Source organism: Rana temporaria, chromosome 6 (genome assembly GCF_905171775.1).
Source record: "Rana temporaria chromosome 6, aRanTem1.1, whole genome shotgun sequence".
Lineage (NCBI taxonomy): Eukaryota > Metazoa > Chordata > Amphibia > Anura > Ranidae > Rana > Rana temporaria.
The window spans coordinates 158412341-158430083 of record NC_053494.1 but is presented as its reverse complement, the minus strand read 5'-3'; the positions used below and the strand labels follow the sequence as shown (position 1 = coordinate 158430083).

The 17743-nt window shown below is 42.5% G+C and overlaps 1 protein-coding gene and 1 pseudogene across 5 annotated transcripts in view; both read left to right on the top strand.

The window, feature by feature from the left end:
* OSBPL6 (oxysterol binding protein like 6) overlaps positions 1–17743 on the top strand; it is a 281392-nt gene that overhangs the window by 101673 nt on the left and 161976 nt on the right. The window lies entirely within an intron of this gene.
* On the top strand, positions 7906–9246 carry LOC120943964 (annotated as a pseudogene).

Genomic DNA, 17743 nt, shown 5'->3' with positions numbered 1-17743 from the left:
GTGTGAGTGAAATCAAAAATTTATGTCCTTAGAAATCTTGAAGGTGGTGATTGGTTTTCGGGGTCCCGTACGCGGCTAAGCTCCCAAAAAGTCCCACACATGTGGTATCCCCGTACTCAGGAGAAGCAGCAGAATGTATTTTGGGGTGCAATACCACATATAACCATGGCATGTGTGAGAAATATATCATTTAGTGACAACTTTTTGTAATTTTTTTTTTATTTTTATTTTTTTGTCATTATTCAATCACTTGGGACAAAAAAAAAAATATTCAATGGACTCAACATGCCTCTCAGCAGTTTCCCTGGGGTGTCTACTTTCCAAAATGGGGTCATTTGGGGGGGGTTTTGTACTGCCCTTCCATTTTAGCACCTCAAGAAATGAGATAGGCAGTCATAAAATAAAAGTTGTGTAAATTCCAGAAAATGTACCCTAGTTTGTAGACGCTATAATTTTTGCGAAAACCAATAAATATACGCTTATTGCGATTTTTTTTACAAAAGACATGTGGCTGAATACATTTTGGCCTAAATGTTTGACTAAAATTTAGTTTATTCGATATTTTTTACTTTTTGTTATAAGAAAAATCTTTTGTTTTCAAAATTTTCGGTCTTTTTCCGTTTATATCGCAAAAAATAAAAATCGCATAGGCAATCAAATACCATCAAAAGAAAGCTCTATTTGTGGGAAGAAAAGGACGCAAATTTCGTTTCGGTACAACATTGCATGACCGCGCAATTACCAGTTAAAGCAGCGCAGTGACAAATTGTAAAAACACCTTGGGTCTTTAGACAGCGTATTGGTCCGGGGCTTAAGTGGTTAAAAAGTGAAATTGTGGCCGGAACTCCGCTTTAAGAGTTTTTTCCACAGAGGTGGTTCAAATACACTAAAGTGGTTGTAAACCCTGTTACACCACGTGTACCTACAGGTAAGCCTATAATAAGGCTTACCTGTAGGTATTGGAATTATCTCCTAAACCTGCACGGTTTAGGAGAGATTTGCCATATATCGGCGCATTCGCACTGAAGAAGGGGCAAGATCGTGCCGTTTCTAAAGGACTCATGCCATGACTGGCGGCTCCCAGTCATGGCAGTCAGTCATTATGAAATACTTACCTTAGATTAAAGCTATTGCAGTGGTCCCCGCGCACCGATGTGACCGGCGAGACTTCTCCCAGAGTTATTTCCGGGTTCGCGGGCTACGGCGCTGTGATTGGCTGGAGCTGCGATGACCTTACTCCATGTGCACGGGAGCCGCCGGTCACGGTGCAGCTACTGAAGAAATGACACGAGTGGGCTTTTTCTTCAGTGCGCATGTGCCGATGATGTTGGAACCTGCATATACAGCGAATATCTCCTTAACTGTGCAAGTTTAGGAGATATTCACGGTACCTACAGGTAAGACTCATTCAAGGCTTACCTGTAGGTAAGTGGTGTAACTGGGTTTACAACCACTTTAAGTGAATTTGTACCCAAAACACCTTTTTAGTATAGGATAGAGTAGCGAAGATCTACAAACCCTACTAGGTAATTTTTTGCTGTGTGCTTACCAACGTGCAAATTTCCATTAATTCTTGGTGCCGGAGACGCAACAGGAAGTTCGAGGAAATCTCCCAAAAATGAGGGGAATACCCCTCTGACTAAAAATGTCTCTATTGGAAGATGTTTACCTCTTTTTGTTCTGAGGACTACTCTAAAATTCCCTAATGGGGACACAAGCAGCAATAAAAACTTGATGAAAGGAGAAGTCCAGCTGGAGTTTTTTTTTTTTTAGGCTGGGCGTCTCCTAAAGGTCACAGGAGTGCAATTCGATTTGTTTTGCACTCATGTGACACGTTTTCAGCGGAGAGTGGTCTGAAGCTCTTCGCTGATGTCACCAGGATCAGTCCAGGCACCACGTCATCCTGAATTAGGAAGTCTGGATCCACCAGCTGCCTGGACTGATAGCTGTCTCGCCCTCTCAGCAAGCCCCTGAGACAGCTGCTCCCCACCCCTCCATAGCTCAGCGCTCCAATGAGCGTGGGGGAGCAGAGCAGGAGAGATGCTGATCGACAGTCAGCAGTCAGCAGCTCTCTGCTCAGGGATCTGTGAGAACTGAGCCATCGGCAGTGTTCAGTGGCTCAGTTCTCAGTGCAGAGACGCCGGGGACAGATGCAGCATCCAAGTATGAATATGCAAAAAAAAACATACTTCTCTTTTAAGGCTCCAATCTGTCCCCACTGTATCCAAAGCTAAAAACGTTTGCCTAGAGATGCACTGTAATCCATTGCCTATCATTCCATTGCTTGCTACATATACCTTTTTTTCTTTTGTTTCCCTCTTTTTATATTTGGTGAATAATGAATGGAGCTGACTTTCGTTTTGCACAGTTAATGATAATTGACTATTGATTACTTGTTAGCTGCAGTGATGGAAGAAAGGAACGTGGTGGGTCTAAGTAGGTAAAACACTAATTATTAGATGGGTGAAAAAATAATGATTTTTAGATTTAGCAGCTCTGCATAAATTATGTCATTTAGGCCATGTAATATTTCCTCCGAGCAAATGTTAACAGGATGTTAAATCTAATTGTTCCTGTCTTAGCTAAACTCCAGCAGATATAACAATATATAATTCATGCATTCATTCTTTTATACACATTGGGCCAGATTCTCAGAGGAGATACGACGGCGTATCTCCAGATACGCCGTCGTATCTATGCGCCTGATTCATAGAATCAGTTACGCATAGATTTCTATTAGATCCGACGGATTGTAACTGCATATTTACGCTGGCCGCTAGGGGCGTGTACGCTGATTTACGCTTTAAAATATGTAAAGCAGCTAGATACGTGAATTCGCGAACGTACGCCTGGCCAACGCAGTACATTTACACCATTTACGTTAGGCTTTTCCTGGCGTAAAGTTACCCCTGCTATATGAGGCATATATGCGGCGCACCAATGTTAAGTATGGCCGTCGTTCCTGCGACGAAATTTGAAAAATTTACGTTGTTTGCGTAAGTCGTCCGTGAATGGGGCTTGACGTCATTTACGTTCACGTCGAAACCAATGATGTCCTTGCGGCGTATTTGGAGCAATGCACACTGGGAAATTCCACGGACGGCGCATGCGCCGTTCGTGGAAAACATCAATCACGTCGGGTCAGGGCTATTTTACATAACACCTGCCCCCCTGTACCAAATTTGAATTAGGCGGGCTTACGCCGGCCGATTTACGATACGCCGCCGCAAATTACGGAGCAAGTGCTTTGAGAATACAGCACTTGCCCGTCTAAGTTGCGGAGGCGTAACGTAAATCGGATACGTTACGCCCACGCAAAGATACGCCGCTGTACGAGAATCTGGCCCATTAGATGTCTTTCCGTGCACAGCAGCATTCAGATTGCGATGGGGAGGGGCAGCCCCCCCTATCTGCACAGGTGTCATCCAAGCATTATGAACTCATTGCAGGAGAACATAAGGGCTCTTTCACACAGGCGGCCCACTTTGCTTGGCAGAGGATCGATCTGCTGATCAGGCGGATAACCGGTCCCTCTCAGCTCACTGTGCAGAGACGGACCTGTCAGTCCGCTCTCCTCTATGGGGAGATTGGATGAAAACGGACCGCCTGTTCTCATCCGATCCTCCAGACGGATGGAAAATAGGGTCACCTGACATGTCACCGCTGACATCCGCTGCTCCATAGAGGTGAATTGAGTGTCCGATCAGGTCCTGATCAGACACTCAGGACCTGATCGCAAAGCCCATGTGAAAGGGGCCCAAGAATTACTTTATTAAAGTGCTGCTACATCCTCATTGTCATATCACAGGGACCAGGCTGTACTTCCCAACAACAGTGTAGTCTGCAGCAAGACCCATTACCTGAATGTGGATTTTGGCAGGGGTACCTGAATCACAAACTGTAAAGAAATAAAAATACTTTGAAAAGGGAAACTAGCCCACTCTTGTATAATAAAGCCTCTTGAAATCCCTTATACTCAAGGCTGTCTGTTAAGCCAATACAGACTGAGTTTTTGTGGATGTGGGCTCTATCTGTGGGATGGAACAACATGGGGGGTGGAAGGTGGGCATTCCAAAGACCACCAGAATAACATTTTGGTTTGAATTTGTATAATACAGAGCCTTATGGCCCATACACACGATCCAAAAATCGTACAAAAAATACCGCTTTCAAAGCGATCGTACGATAATCGGATCGTTCGTACACGGCTTTTGAGAGCCGATCTCGACAGTTCATCCGATGTTATCTGATCGGATAGGCACTAAAAATGTTCTCGTATGATACCAGATTATGCCATTTTCATATGATCAGTATAGTAGTCGTCCCAAAATACAATACACTACAAAACATTACATCACTTCCGATTTTTTTTTTTTTTTTTATTCTGTTGTCCGAGAATGTTTGTAACTTTAGAAACCTATCCATTTTCGATATGCGACTAGCATGCAAAAGGAAAAAAAGGACGATCTATTGTCCGATTTTCAGATTGTGTGTGTGTGTGTGTGTGTGTGTGTATGGGCCATATGGTTACATGGTCTTTTGAAGCTCGAAAATAAAACTGGTTTGGTCTGTGGGCACCTGGAGGTATTTGCTATGCTAAATAAGCAACCAATAACTTAAAGTGGATGTAAACCCAAATTTTTTTTTTTTTTTTTTTTGCTGTCACAATGTAGAGTATAAGATTTTCTATCATCTGTGCCCAGTCTTGCCACACAGAGTTAATCCAGCTCTGAGCAATCCTCTTTTATTGTTCAGTGAAATAAAACAGACTTCCAGATAAAAACCTGTCTAAAAAGTCCTTACCGCCCCCTTGCTTCGAGTGACAGGTTATTTACATATCTCTCCTGGATGTTATAATATGAGGTGATCCACAGTTCAAAGACAAGTGACCAGGATGTGTTATGTGGAGAGAGAGAGAGAGAGAAAGAGATAAATCCACCCCTCCCCCACATAACACATCCTGGTCACTTGTCTATGAACTGTGGAATTTTTTTGGGGTTTACATCCGCTTTAAGATTTGTAGTCTGCAAATTTTATTTTAATTTGCCATGTCTTAAAATCGTGCTGTTATTTTTATTTTTTTCCTTGTAAATGATTATGGTAAGAGACTGTGCATAGACTGGAGCTTCAAGGGGAAGAGCCAGAGTGCGGGATTCCTGCCTGTTCTTGTACCCCAAAACAGAACGAATATTGAACCTGTGCAGAGGAGCCCACTGCAAGGCTAGATCCTTTTCCAGTTTCTAGAGTTGGGCTTAAAGGGGTTGTAAAGACAAAAATATTTTCCTCTTAAATTAAAGTCTGACAGTAGCTGATAAAGTAAAAAGTAATGTTTTGCATTATAACTAGTTTGATACCTGTTGAAATCGAGCTGTTTTATTCACCTCCAGCACTCCTGAATCATTATTCTCACTGACTTCCTGGTTTGCGGTGCGAATTCATTCTTGCTACATCACGGCCTAATGGGAACTACAGTTCCCATTAGGCTTAGCCTCCATGCCTGTGAGGGATAAGAGAGCATCTTCACGCAGGGCTGTAGTCATAGGGAGGGGGTGAGCACATTCTGCTTTCCACCATGCAAAACGGCTCAGATGCTGGTGGAAAGCAAGAAGAGGAGAGACAGGAAATGGCATTTTCAAGCCTGAATTACTGTATTTTGGAGGTCAAAAGGAAAAACAAGGTAAGTGATATTTAAATGCTCTAGCTTACAGCAATCAATTGATCTAATAAAAAACGAACCCTTAGTGTTCCTTTAAACTTAAAACATTTATTTAAAACGTGAAGGCTGCTTCTCTTTCTGAAAATGGTTGTCTGGTAAGGGACAGGTTGTAGCGTGAATCACATTAAAGTGATTGTAAAATCACATTTTTTTTTTTTCAATAACAAACATATACTTGGGCTCCATGTACATGGGACGTTTTTACAACTACTCCTAAACTATTAAACTTGATAGATGGCAACCCACGTTTTAAAACGTAAGTTTTGCCATGCTTGCGTTTTAGAAGTGCTTAAAAAAATGGCTATAAACGAAATGCTGCTAAACGCGGGTTACCGTGTTTAGCCACGTTTAGTCGCATTTGGCGTCTGAAATGTGGAAATCTTCTGCTTCTCAACCCCCTTTTTTTTTTTTTTTTCCCAAAGAAACACTGTTAAATGCAACTGCCTAAAAATGGCAATAAACGAGACTGTGTACATGGTCACATAGGATAACATCAAATGATTTCAGGGGCAGTTGAAAACAACGGCCAACTGCCTCTGAAAAAACAACAGATTTGCTGGATTGATCACCATATGAAAATAGAAGAAAGCCTAAAAAAAAGAATCGATAAGCTGAAATATAATGTTTGCTTTTGGGTTTACTACTACTGCTTTAAAGCGGTAGTTCACCCCCCCCGACACGATTTTACCATCGAGACAGGCATTGTAGCGCGAGCTACAGTATGCCTGTCCCGATTTTTTTAACCCCGGACTCACCTTGTAATCGGACATTGTAGATTTCGGCTCCCGCGGGGAATGGGCGTGCCTATAGAGAGGGAGGATGATTGACGGCCGGCCCTGGCACGTCACTCTCCCCGAAGACAGCCGGAGTAGGTCTCGGCTCTTCACGGCGCCTGCGCACAGGCTATGCGCACACGTCGTGAAGAGCCAAGCCTATTTCGGCTATTTCCGGAGAAGCGTGACGCGCCAGAGCCGGCCGTCAATCATCCTCCGTCTCCATAGGCACGCCCATTCCCCGGTATCTTCGATCTACGCGTACAAGGTGAGTACGGGGGTAAAAAATTCGGGACAGGCATACTGTAGCTCGCGCTACAATGCCTGATTTTATGGTAAAAGAAAAAAAAATTTTTTTTTTTTCGTCGATAGGGTGAACCCCCGCTTTAAGGTAAAAAATGTTTAGAACCGGGTGTTTCATGGTGGACCCATTTGCTCAAAAAGCTTTGCGTTTAAAGATGTCCCTTACCCAAGTTTGGTAGATGTAGGGTTGCCACCTGTGCAGGTTTTGAATCACCTGTCGGGGTTTCAGTCCACCTAAAACCTGGACACATTATTCAGACAGGAATGTGGCTTGGAACAGGGCTTGACAGGAGGATAAGGGGGGCAATATGTGTGCCAGGCTACTATCCTCCTTTGGAGCGCCTAAAGGTGTCCCAGGTCTGTTTACAATTCTATAGTGTATACTAAATAAGTGTTTTGGGTTTGGCTTGAAGAAAAAGTGGCAACCCTAGGTAGATGGGATGATATAGTTACATTTCAAGCAGTTACTAGAAGTATTTTATCATACATTTTTTGGCTGTATAATTCACCTTTTATTTATAATTGTCCAGCCTTCTGTTACAATGAATGACTCCTTAGTTCCGGTTCTGTTGGCTTTTTCCATAATTGCTGCTCTATGCCCATAGCTTTACACTGTGATGCCATATGCCAAGTCTTTATTTTTGCCAGCTTGTGAATAATTTGTTTTTTTGCTGTCATTTTAATAATAAAATAAAAAAACTCTAATTGCCATGGCAGAAAATGGCTAGCAGATTAATTTATATTTGCAAACACCTCTGTTCTTGGAACATAGTGCATAGTGAACGTTCTGTGGTTCTGGAGCTCATTCAAAGCCAACTGTGACAATGACGATGACTTATCCAAAGCAGATGTGCTGACGGAGGAATAAACTGCACACAGCAATAGATATGTAGTGTGCCGGCTGAGACTCTGCCAGTTCCTTCTTGCTCAATCCACATTCCAATGCATTATTACTGTATGAGCAAATACGTCATGAGAAAGGTACACTTGCTGTGCTTTACAAATAAATACAGAATGCATCAAAATTCAAATCAAATATTTCAGTAGATGTATCATGTCCAAAAAGAAAAAGTGTATGTGTGTGATATATACATGATTTCCTAACTATAGATTATACATTTACTATCATCTGCCTAACACTTAAAATGTTTCTGGCACCAAGTAGCATGTCCTTTAAGTCCTGAAGTTTGCCAGGTAGGGCCCCTGTGGATCAGCCTTTTTTTCGGCACATCCCTCAGATGCTCTCTTGGATTGAGATCTGAAGAATTTGGAGGGCAATTCAACACCTCCAGCTGCTTGTTGTGTTCCCCCAACCATTCTTTTTTTTTGTAAATTATTTTTATTGGTTTTCATGCCCCAGTCATGCCAATCGGTGTATATCCTTGCCAAGGCAAACAATATTCCCTTTACCAATCATGGTGTGCTACTCTTTTTAAAGGAGCACGTTTAAGTGAAGAATTTGGCAAAGTGAATCCACTTCGAAAGGTGTCGGCCCAAAAAGATGGAGACTTCACAATGGCTGAGAGTTCTGCAATTCTTTTGTATCTGGCCATCAAGTATTAGGACCCATGGTCACTGGTATCCAGCCAATCTACAAAAATGTGCCCGTGCTGATAAATATCTTGCTTGTCAGCATATCAATACCCATCCACATGGCTCCAAATTATTCTGGGTGAAGGTAATGACTCCCTTTCTCCTTGGTCATGAAGCCAAACCTGAGAAGTTGGAGCCTGTGGTGGCTGAATTTAATACCACATTGACTATTATAGAACAGTTCCTGGGAGGCAAACCTATTCTAGTGGCTATTGTGGAGATCATGCAGCCTGTTGCTGGTGGATTTGATGTTTTTAAAAAACAGACCAAAGTTGGCAGATTGTAAGAATAGAGTGGGAGATGCAATTGGAGCCGAGCTGTATAAAGAAGCGCATTAGAAAATTAGTACATTTAGTAAAAGAGATGCAGAATATGCCCATCCCTCCAGAACTTAAGGAGTGACTTAAAGCCAGATTGCAACAGTTCACCTGTTGATAAAACTTGATGAGGATATGAAAGTTCAAATTCTTTAAGAGCCATTTTTTTGCATCATATATTTCTACTGATTCTACTACTGTGTATTTGAGTTTTTTTTATAATTAAACTTTATTAAAAACAATTCTTTACATATAACATTTAACATGCCTTGACACTTAAAAGGCAGCTCGATACTACCATCCTTTACTATATGGTGGTTTCCGGTCCTCCCCAAAAAGTGTATTTGAGTTGTTACCTTTTATTGAACACATTTTTCCAAAGTGTGTTTTACAAAACAGAGCCTCTGGGCATTCCCCGGCTCAGGGTACACAATGGCCTGCAGATAAATTACATAGCAATGAGTTTCCAACTTGGGGAAAAATATAACTAAACTGAAACTTAACACTGCTTGTGTCCACAATATGAAGTGGTACTGTATGTCAATAGGGCAGATCGTAGAAAACAACCCCAAACAATTCTTGAACCGTTTTTGCGTGGTTGGGTGCATCATCCTGCTGAAAGAAGCCACTTCCATCAAGGAATAGGGTTTCCACGAAGGGGTGTACTTGATCAGCAACAATGTTTAGGTAGGTGGTACGTGTCAAGTAACATCCACAAAAATGGCAGGAGCTAAGGTTTTCCAGCAGAACATTGTCCAAAGAATCACACTGCCTCCACCAGCTTGCCTTCTTCCCATACACTGTATCCAAGTGCGATCACTTCCCCAGGTAAGTGACACCCACACTGTGTGTGGGTGTTGCTTACCTGGGAAGAGATGGCACCAGGATGCCGTATGGGAAGAAGGCAAGCCAGTGTGATGCTGTGGGCAATGTTCTGCTGGGAAACCTTGTGTCCTGCCTATCATGTCGAAGTTATTTGACACGTACCACCTACCGACCAAGTACACCTCTTCATTGAAATGGTGTTCCCTGATGGCAGAGACTTCTTCTTTCAGCAGGATAATGCACCCAGCCATGCAAAAAAATGGTAAAAGCATGGTTTGGGGAACACAACAAGTTTGGGGTGTATGTTTGGCCTCCACATTTTCCAGATCTCAATCCAATAGAGCGTCTGTGGGAAGTGATAGAAAAACAAGTCTGATCCTTGGATTCCCTACTTGCAATTTACAAAACTTATGCTCCGTACACATGATTGGAAATTCCGACAAGAAAATTGTGGATTTTTTCTGATGGCTCAAACTTGTGTTGCATACACACGGTCCTACAAATCTTGTTGGAAACTCCGACCGTCAAGAACGCGGTGATGTACGACGAGCCGAGATCAATGAAGTTCAGTAGGCAGTTCGGCTCTTCTGCCTGATTCTGAGCATGCGTGTTTTTTTGCACGTCGGAATTGCATACAGAGCGCGGATTTTCCGACAAGAACTTTTTCCGTTGGAAAAATAAAGCACCTGCTCTCAATCTTTTTTGCTGGCGGAAATTCTGACAGAAAATGTTGGATGGAACCTACACACGGTTGGAATTTCCAACCAAAAGCTCACATCCAACTTTTTTTTTTTGATGACAAATCCGACCTTGTGTACAGGGCATCATAGGATCTGCTTCTGACTGGTGCCAGATACCACAGCATACCTTCAGAGGTCTAGTGGTGTCCATGCCTCGACGGGTCAGGGCTATTTTGGTGGTAAATAAGGACCTACTCCTTATTAGATGAGTGGTCATAACGTTTTAGCTGATCTGTGTGTGTGTGTGTGTGTGTGTGTGTGTGTGTGTGTGTATGTATGTGTACACACTGATCAGATCTGACATTACTATCTACATTTTTATTGCAGCCCCAACTCCTTAGTTCTCTCTGTTCAGGCTTTTTAAATCGTTGCAGAATATTTACCCTGATCCTCGTCATACATGGGCAGAGATTATGATGGTGTCACATTGTAGTAGCAATTTTGTACTATTGTATATTATCATATGTCACCCAACACAAACCTTTTTTGTACTGCATTGTCCTATTTTCCTGAGTATAGAAGGCAAACCATTCTAAAAGCAGACTGGCATAAGGGTTTGCTAGCAAATGATGGCCTGGAGCTTTCCAGCTCATATTCTACTATCGCTGCAAAAGAACGCCCAAGCAATACTGATTGCTGCTTCATATGCAGTGTTTGGAGAGCTCACTTGTCATGAACAGAATGAATGTGCACACAAGGTGTAAAAGCAATATGAATACCCGAGTAAGTGCGGTCACCTTTAATAACATTTATCAAACTTCACTGTAGCCGAACCACAGTACATGGTATATTCTATTCTAAATATTTTTTTTTTAGCAGAGACCCTAGAGAATAAAGTGGTCATTGTTATAATATTTTATATCGCACTGTATTTGTGCAGCAGTCTTTCAAACGCAAGTTTTTTCGAAGAAATGCATTTTCATGAATTCAAAAGAAACAAAACCGTAAAGTTAGCCCAATTAAATAGATACCTAACATGTCGTGCTTTAAAATTGTGCATGCTCGCCTACCCCTTACGGGTCTGTCTAAGACATCGCAGAAACTTATGTCTTTTTGTCCTTTTAGCCGCAAAGAGAGCCATCCCTAGGCTTTGGCTCTCTACTTCACCCCCTACTATTCACCAGGTTCTTTCAATTATAATAGATACACGTAGGATGGAACATTTAACTGCTAAGATTGAAGATACCTTGGCCCAGATTCAGGTAGAATCGCGCAATATTTGCGTGGGCAAAGAGCAAAAATTTTTCTCTGCGCCCACGCAAATATTGCGCTTTGCCCGCGATTCACGGAGCAATTGCTCCGTAAATTGCGCGGGCGATATGTTAATCAGCCGTGCGTAAGGCTGCCTAATGTAAATGATCCCGCCGGGGGCGGGAATCATTTAAATTAGGCGCGCTCCTGCGCCGAGCGAACAGCGCATGCTCCGTCGGGAAACTTTCCCGACGTGCATTGCGGCAAATGACGTCGCAAGGACGTCATTTGCTTCTAAGTGAACGTGAATGGCGTCCAGCGCCATTCACGGTTCACTTGCGTAAACAACGTAAAATTTGAACGTCGCGAGCGGGAAGCGCAGCTATACTTTAGCATTGGTTGCGCCTGCTATTAGCAGGAGCAGCCTTATGCTAAAGTGGCCGTACGGAAACTCCGTACCTTGCGTGCGCAGGGCCCGCGCAACTTTTGTGAATCGGTGGTAGTATGCAATTTGCATACTATACGCCGATCACAAAGGCCGCGCCCCCTAGCGGCCAACGCAAGAATGCAGCCTGGGATGTGAAGGCATAAGGAGGCTTATGTCTGTCACATCCTAGGCTGCAGTCGGTGTAACGAGGTTCCTGAATCAGGAGCACTCGTTACACCGGAGCAAGTAAGCCCTTGCGCCGCGCAACCTATGGTTGCGCGGGCGCAAGTGCTTCTTGAATCTGGGCCCTTGCCTTTATTTGAGAGCATTTGGAAAACGTGGGATGATTCCAAGTTCTCATCCGGTTTCCTATCTGAACCCTCTCAAGAGTCTTGATTCCCATGGTGCATATTTTATTTTATTTTATTTTTATTCTTTCTTTCTTTGTTCTCATTTTCTTGTTTTTATATATTTTCTGGTAATGGCTGAATTTTTTTTTTTTTGTAGTTCTGTCTGTTTTGGACTGTGGCTAGCTTACATTGCCTTGATAATTGATTATCCTGCATGTTTGTGTCATATTGTGCCTGTATCTCCACATTGTCTAAGATTTGTCAGCTATGTATTGCCAAAAGTTGAATTTAATTATACATTGTCATACACTGTATACTCTTTTTGAAAATTTCGAAAATAAACAATTAAAAAAAAAAAATTGTGCATGCTCGTGAAATGGCAACGGTACTTCAAAATCTCCATAGGCAACGCTTTTACATTTTTTTTTTTTTTTTTTTCCAGTTTAGAGTTAGAGGAGGTCTAGTGCTAGAATTATTGCTCTCGCTCTAATGATCATGGCGATACCTCACATGTATGGTAGGGATGTTGAAATTGATGCATCGTGATTCGGGTGTCCCCAATGCAGCATCGATGCATGCGACCGGGAAAATCGATGTCGTGTGACCATATCCCGACTTGCCCTGCCCCTCCCGGGAGAGCGCTCCGAGCAGTTAACCCCTATGCGGCCTCGGCTTATCATCCCGGTACCTTTTTTAGAGTGGGCGGTCGGCTTTCCATGGATAACAACCGATGCGGCTAAAAGCCGCTCCGTTGTTATCCCGGAAAATCGGGAGGGGACACTCCCCCTCCCGCCACCTTCTGCCGCTCTCGGGCCTCCCGTACCACCAGGAGACCTGATCCGCGAGCCGCCACTTCCGGCGGATAGAGAAATGGCTAATGTAAAAAAGAAATAAAATTTAAATAAAAACCTAATTATTGTTATTTTTTTAAAGCGCCCCTGTTCCCGCGAGCTTGCGCAGCAAAGATAACGCATACGCAAGTCGCGCCCACATATGTAATTAGTGTTCAAATCCCACATGTGAGGTATCGGCGCGATCGCCAGAGCAAGAGAAAAAATTCTAGAACTAGACCTCCTCTGTAACCCTAACCTGGTAACCGTTAATTGTTTTTTTTTTTTAAAGCGTCGCCTATGGAGATTTATAGGTACCGTAGTTTGTCACCATTCCACGAGTGTGCGCAAAGACACTCGCCTGTCCAACAATCCAGCGACGTGGCCACCTGAGCCCTCCATTCTTTCCCCCCACCTGTCCACGGCGCTGGCAATACTACTGTGGGCATCTGGCTGTGACAGCTTGCAACTTCACAGCCGTGTGTGCATGTCTCACTGTACTGTCCTGCATAGCCGGGCAATCTTCTGGGAACTGTGATGTGTCCCAGAAGATTGCAGAGAGGAAGGGCCGACTAGGCGGCCCAAGCAGAAGTGGGAGCTTGTTGGTAATCGTGATGCATCGCGGAATCGAGTCGTCCAGATAATCGTAATCGAATCGTGAGACCAGTGAAGATGCGCGCCTCTGTGTGGTTTGAACATTGTTTATATTTGCAGGCGCATCTTGCGCATTCGTTCACTTCTGCGTGCGATCATGGAAGGATGGGGCACTTTAAAAAAAAATTGTCTATTTTTACACTGTCCCTTTTTAAAAAAAAAATAACACTTTTATTGCTGTCACAAGAAATGTAACATCCCTTGTCACAGTAATAGTCAGTGACACTTATTCTTTATGGAGGAATCTTTGTCTAGAAGATCCCAAATCTCTTCTTTGCACATAAAAGCATTCAAAATACCAAGTTTGGCTGTTTTTAAATACTGACTTTTTTTATAAATCTGGCGCCTTTTAAGGCTTCAGTAAACCACAAGTGGTGTCATGACATTGCTTCCGGGTTACTAGATCCGATCAAAGCCAATTTGCGGCATTGTTCCGATCTCCGGCCAGCTGGTAGCTGCTTGGCCGCATCAATTGTCATCATAGGAGAGCCAACTATCGGCTCTAAAAAAAGGTACTGGGGTGATGCCTGCAGCTGTAAGCATCACCTCGGCACAACCCCTTAAAGCCGAAGGCCGCATGTTTGCATTACGTCGGCGTGAAGGGGTTAATGTTCACATTTAAATCCCTAATACAAATGATGAATAAAGCTTCCGGGGGGGGGGGGGGGGGGCTGGTCCTCAGCCATTTTGATTGGCCTGGACAGGATGATGTGCAGGAGTGCAGTCTTCTCGGCACACTGGCATTGTGCAGGAATGTAAACTGAGCTGACAAGCTGATCACATATAGGTAGGCAAGTATACTTTACTGCAGAAGATGCATTGCATGTGGGAATAGGCTAAGGTAGTGGGCCTAATGTTCACTCTCTGGAAGTGAAAACACTTCAGGGGGCTCAGTGGAGTTTCTACAGCATCAGGTAGATGCAGACAGCTGAGCCTTTTACCTACACTCCTACTACTGCTTTTATCTTTTTTTTGGCCAAAGGTTTGCCTTTTTAAAGTGGTTGTAAACCTCAGTCATTAAATATGAACAAAGCACATGCATCTGTATTGTTTTTACTTGTCTATCTCCCAAAGCTGTAATTGTCATTTCTCTCTGGTACTTCGTTCCTCTGTTATTAACATGTCACTTCTGAGAAGGAAGGATTTTAACACAATTTTGCCCTTTTTGAAGGGGTGTAGGGAAGAGAAGATTGCAGATAAACAAGCAAAACCTATGTAGGAGGATTTGTTTTATCTCTGTGTATCATCTGGGACCAGTCACTTCACTGTGCATACGAGAGGGTTCATAACCACTTGAAGGAGTAATGTACATTTTTATTGATATTATATTCAGAACCTTTACATGCTCTTGGGACTCCAATATGACCTCATATGTATGCGTGCCTATTTGTATATAAAGCTTTTATTCCGATCATGTAGATGACTCGGTTTATAAGCCAATTATCTGTATATTTGCATGAATGTTGTACTTTGTGATGCAAAGCCAACCTCATTATATTTTAAGAACATCCTTAATGTCTTTTCATATTTTGAAGAACCAATATTGGTTAATAAAGTTTGGGCAAACACGCATATTTAATACAGCAAGTAAGATTACTATAGCAACCAAAAGGCTACTGTTCTAATGGCTTCAAACTAAAGAAAGATGAATTCTGTTCAGTCGATGTGGGCTAATGTTAACTCTTGTTTAAACGAAAAAGGTGTTTTGCACCGATTGGATCCAGTATGTCTGCTGTGCAGTTTGGAGATCTGCCGGTATTTTCATCCTTCCTTATGGCAATGTGACCTGCTAGTAAAGTTCTTCTTAAAGGACAAAATAAATATATATATATATATATATATATATATATATATATATATATATATATATATATATATATATATATATATATATATATAATATATTGCATTCCCTTGCAGGGTCATTACTGAATCCTGATACCCTCAAACCTAAGCCTTTAGAGTATTTAGCCAAGAAGTTTAAACTGGAACCAAGTGGTCCCCTGCTGGCAGTCTTGCCCCCTGTTCTTTTCCAAGTGCCCCCATAGCAGGCGGCTTGCTCCTGAGCCATACCCTGTGTCTATTGACACACACAGTTCGGCTCAGCCCTGCCCCCTTGCTCTCTGCTCACATGATTTGAATGACCGCACCAGAAGCCAATGGCTCCCGCTGCTGCTGAGCCTCCTGTCAGAGAGAGGAGAGAAGGGCAGCACTTCTGCAGATGTACACAGCGCTGGATTGCGATCTAGCTCAGGTAAGTATTTATTTATGGTGGGCTGGGGGGGGGGGGCTGGAATATTTTTTCCTTTTTTATGCACTCTATGCATGAAGGTAAAAAAACCTTTCTCTGTGTGCCCCCCCCCCCCCAATACTTACCTGAGCCCAATCTCAATCCAGCACTGGGCATGAGAGCAGCTACTTTCCTGGCTCTATCCTCATTGGCTCAGACACACTAGGCAGCGGGTGCCATTACAAGTATCACTACTAGTGTTGCCTCCATCTAACATTTGTAGAGTAGGATGTGCAAAGCCAAACACTATTCTGAATTGAAGTACCTAAGGGAAAGGACCCTCAGGGCAGAGGTAAGAGGAGATTAAAGTCAAAGGGAAAGGAGGGGAAGAGAAAAAACAAAAGTGTGGGGAAGAAACCCCAAGCCCTCAATGCTAAACCTCAGCCCTAAACACTGGGAGAGGAAACCGGAGAACATTGAAGCTTGGTTAATTGTGAGTAGACTTGGGTCACAGGTGTCAGATAAGTCTGGTATGCTAAATGAATGACTTGTTTTGGTATGCATCTCGGCTCCATACAGATATGCACATATGTCTCTAAGGTTGAGATTCACTATTTTACCATTTTTTACACAGGATCTTTCTGGCATCTTTTTTTGGGAGCCCTGAATGTATTTTTTAAATGCAAGCGGTTTAAGCATCTAAATTGTAACCTTTTTTGTAGCTACTATACAGCAGGGAAGTAGTATGAGTGTGAGTTTCACCCAGCACGGGTCCAACCATAGAAGGGCTTGTAGCAATAGGAAAGCAAAAGTTTGGCAAGCTAAAAAAATAAAACGTTTTTTTTCAAGTTGAGTTCTGTTGGCATACAGAAAAATCTCTTCTATAAGGGGGGGCAAAATTTTTAACATTTATAACTCTAGAGAGGCAGCTCCATCTGTCGGGAAACGTGGGAACTAAAGCTTGGCCATACATGATTAATTTAATTTTAACTAAGGGGTTAAACGAAAAAAAAAAAATATCCAATTTCCTCCATCTACACATTCGCTGTACTATTTTATTGTGTTCTGATGGTGGGAAGTCTTTCCAGAGTACAATGTTGCCAGGCATAGTTTGTTCGGGAACAACCCAACAGGTTGGTTGTACACAAGTCGCTGAATGCAACCCTTCTGGCTATACACAGATCGAAGTTTGACCCATGTATTGCTGGCTTAACACCCAGAGCCGCCTACTTTTTTAAACCAATCAAAAAGATACATTTTTCTTAAGATAGAATGTATATTCGAAAAAAAAAAGTAGTTTCCACCTTTTTGCTTTGAATCCTTCAATTTGTGCAGCATTTAACATGATTCTATTGGTTTTGCTACACTTGCTCAAATGAGGTTTAGGTGAACTCTCCTGATAAATGGTAGTTGCTATTGTGGATAGGTCATTGGCAGCTATTCAGACATTGGATTATTAGGTTCTATATCAAAAAGCCTTGCAGTGCGAGTTCATGAACTGCCCTTGGGCATGGAATGTTAAGGCAAATGTTTTGGTTTAATTTATTTTATATTTTTTATCTGTAGCATTCCTGAGCTTTAATCAACGTGATTACTAAAAGCCTTCTACTTTGCATTTTTGCTTCACAGCCAGCATACTTGACATATTAAAGAGACCCTTTCACTTACCTAGAAAATGGAAAAGCATAGAATTTTTTTTTTATTGTAAATGTGTACTTAAAATAGTTGTAAAGGCAGAAGATTTCTATGCATTAAGATAAAAAGCCCCCATGCTTACCTGAGCCCCCTCTGTCC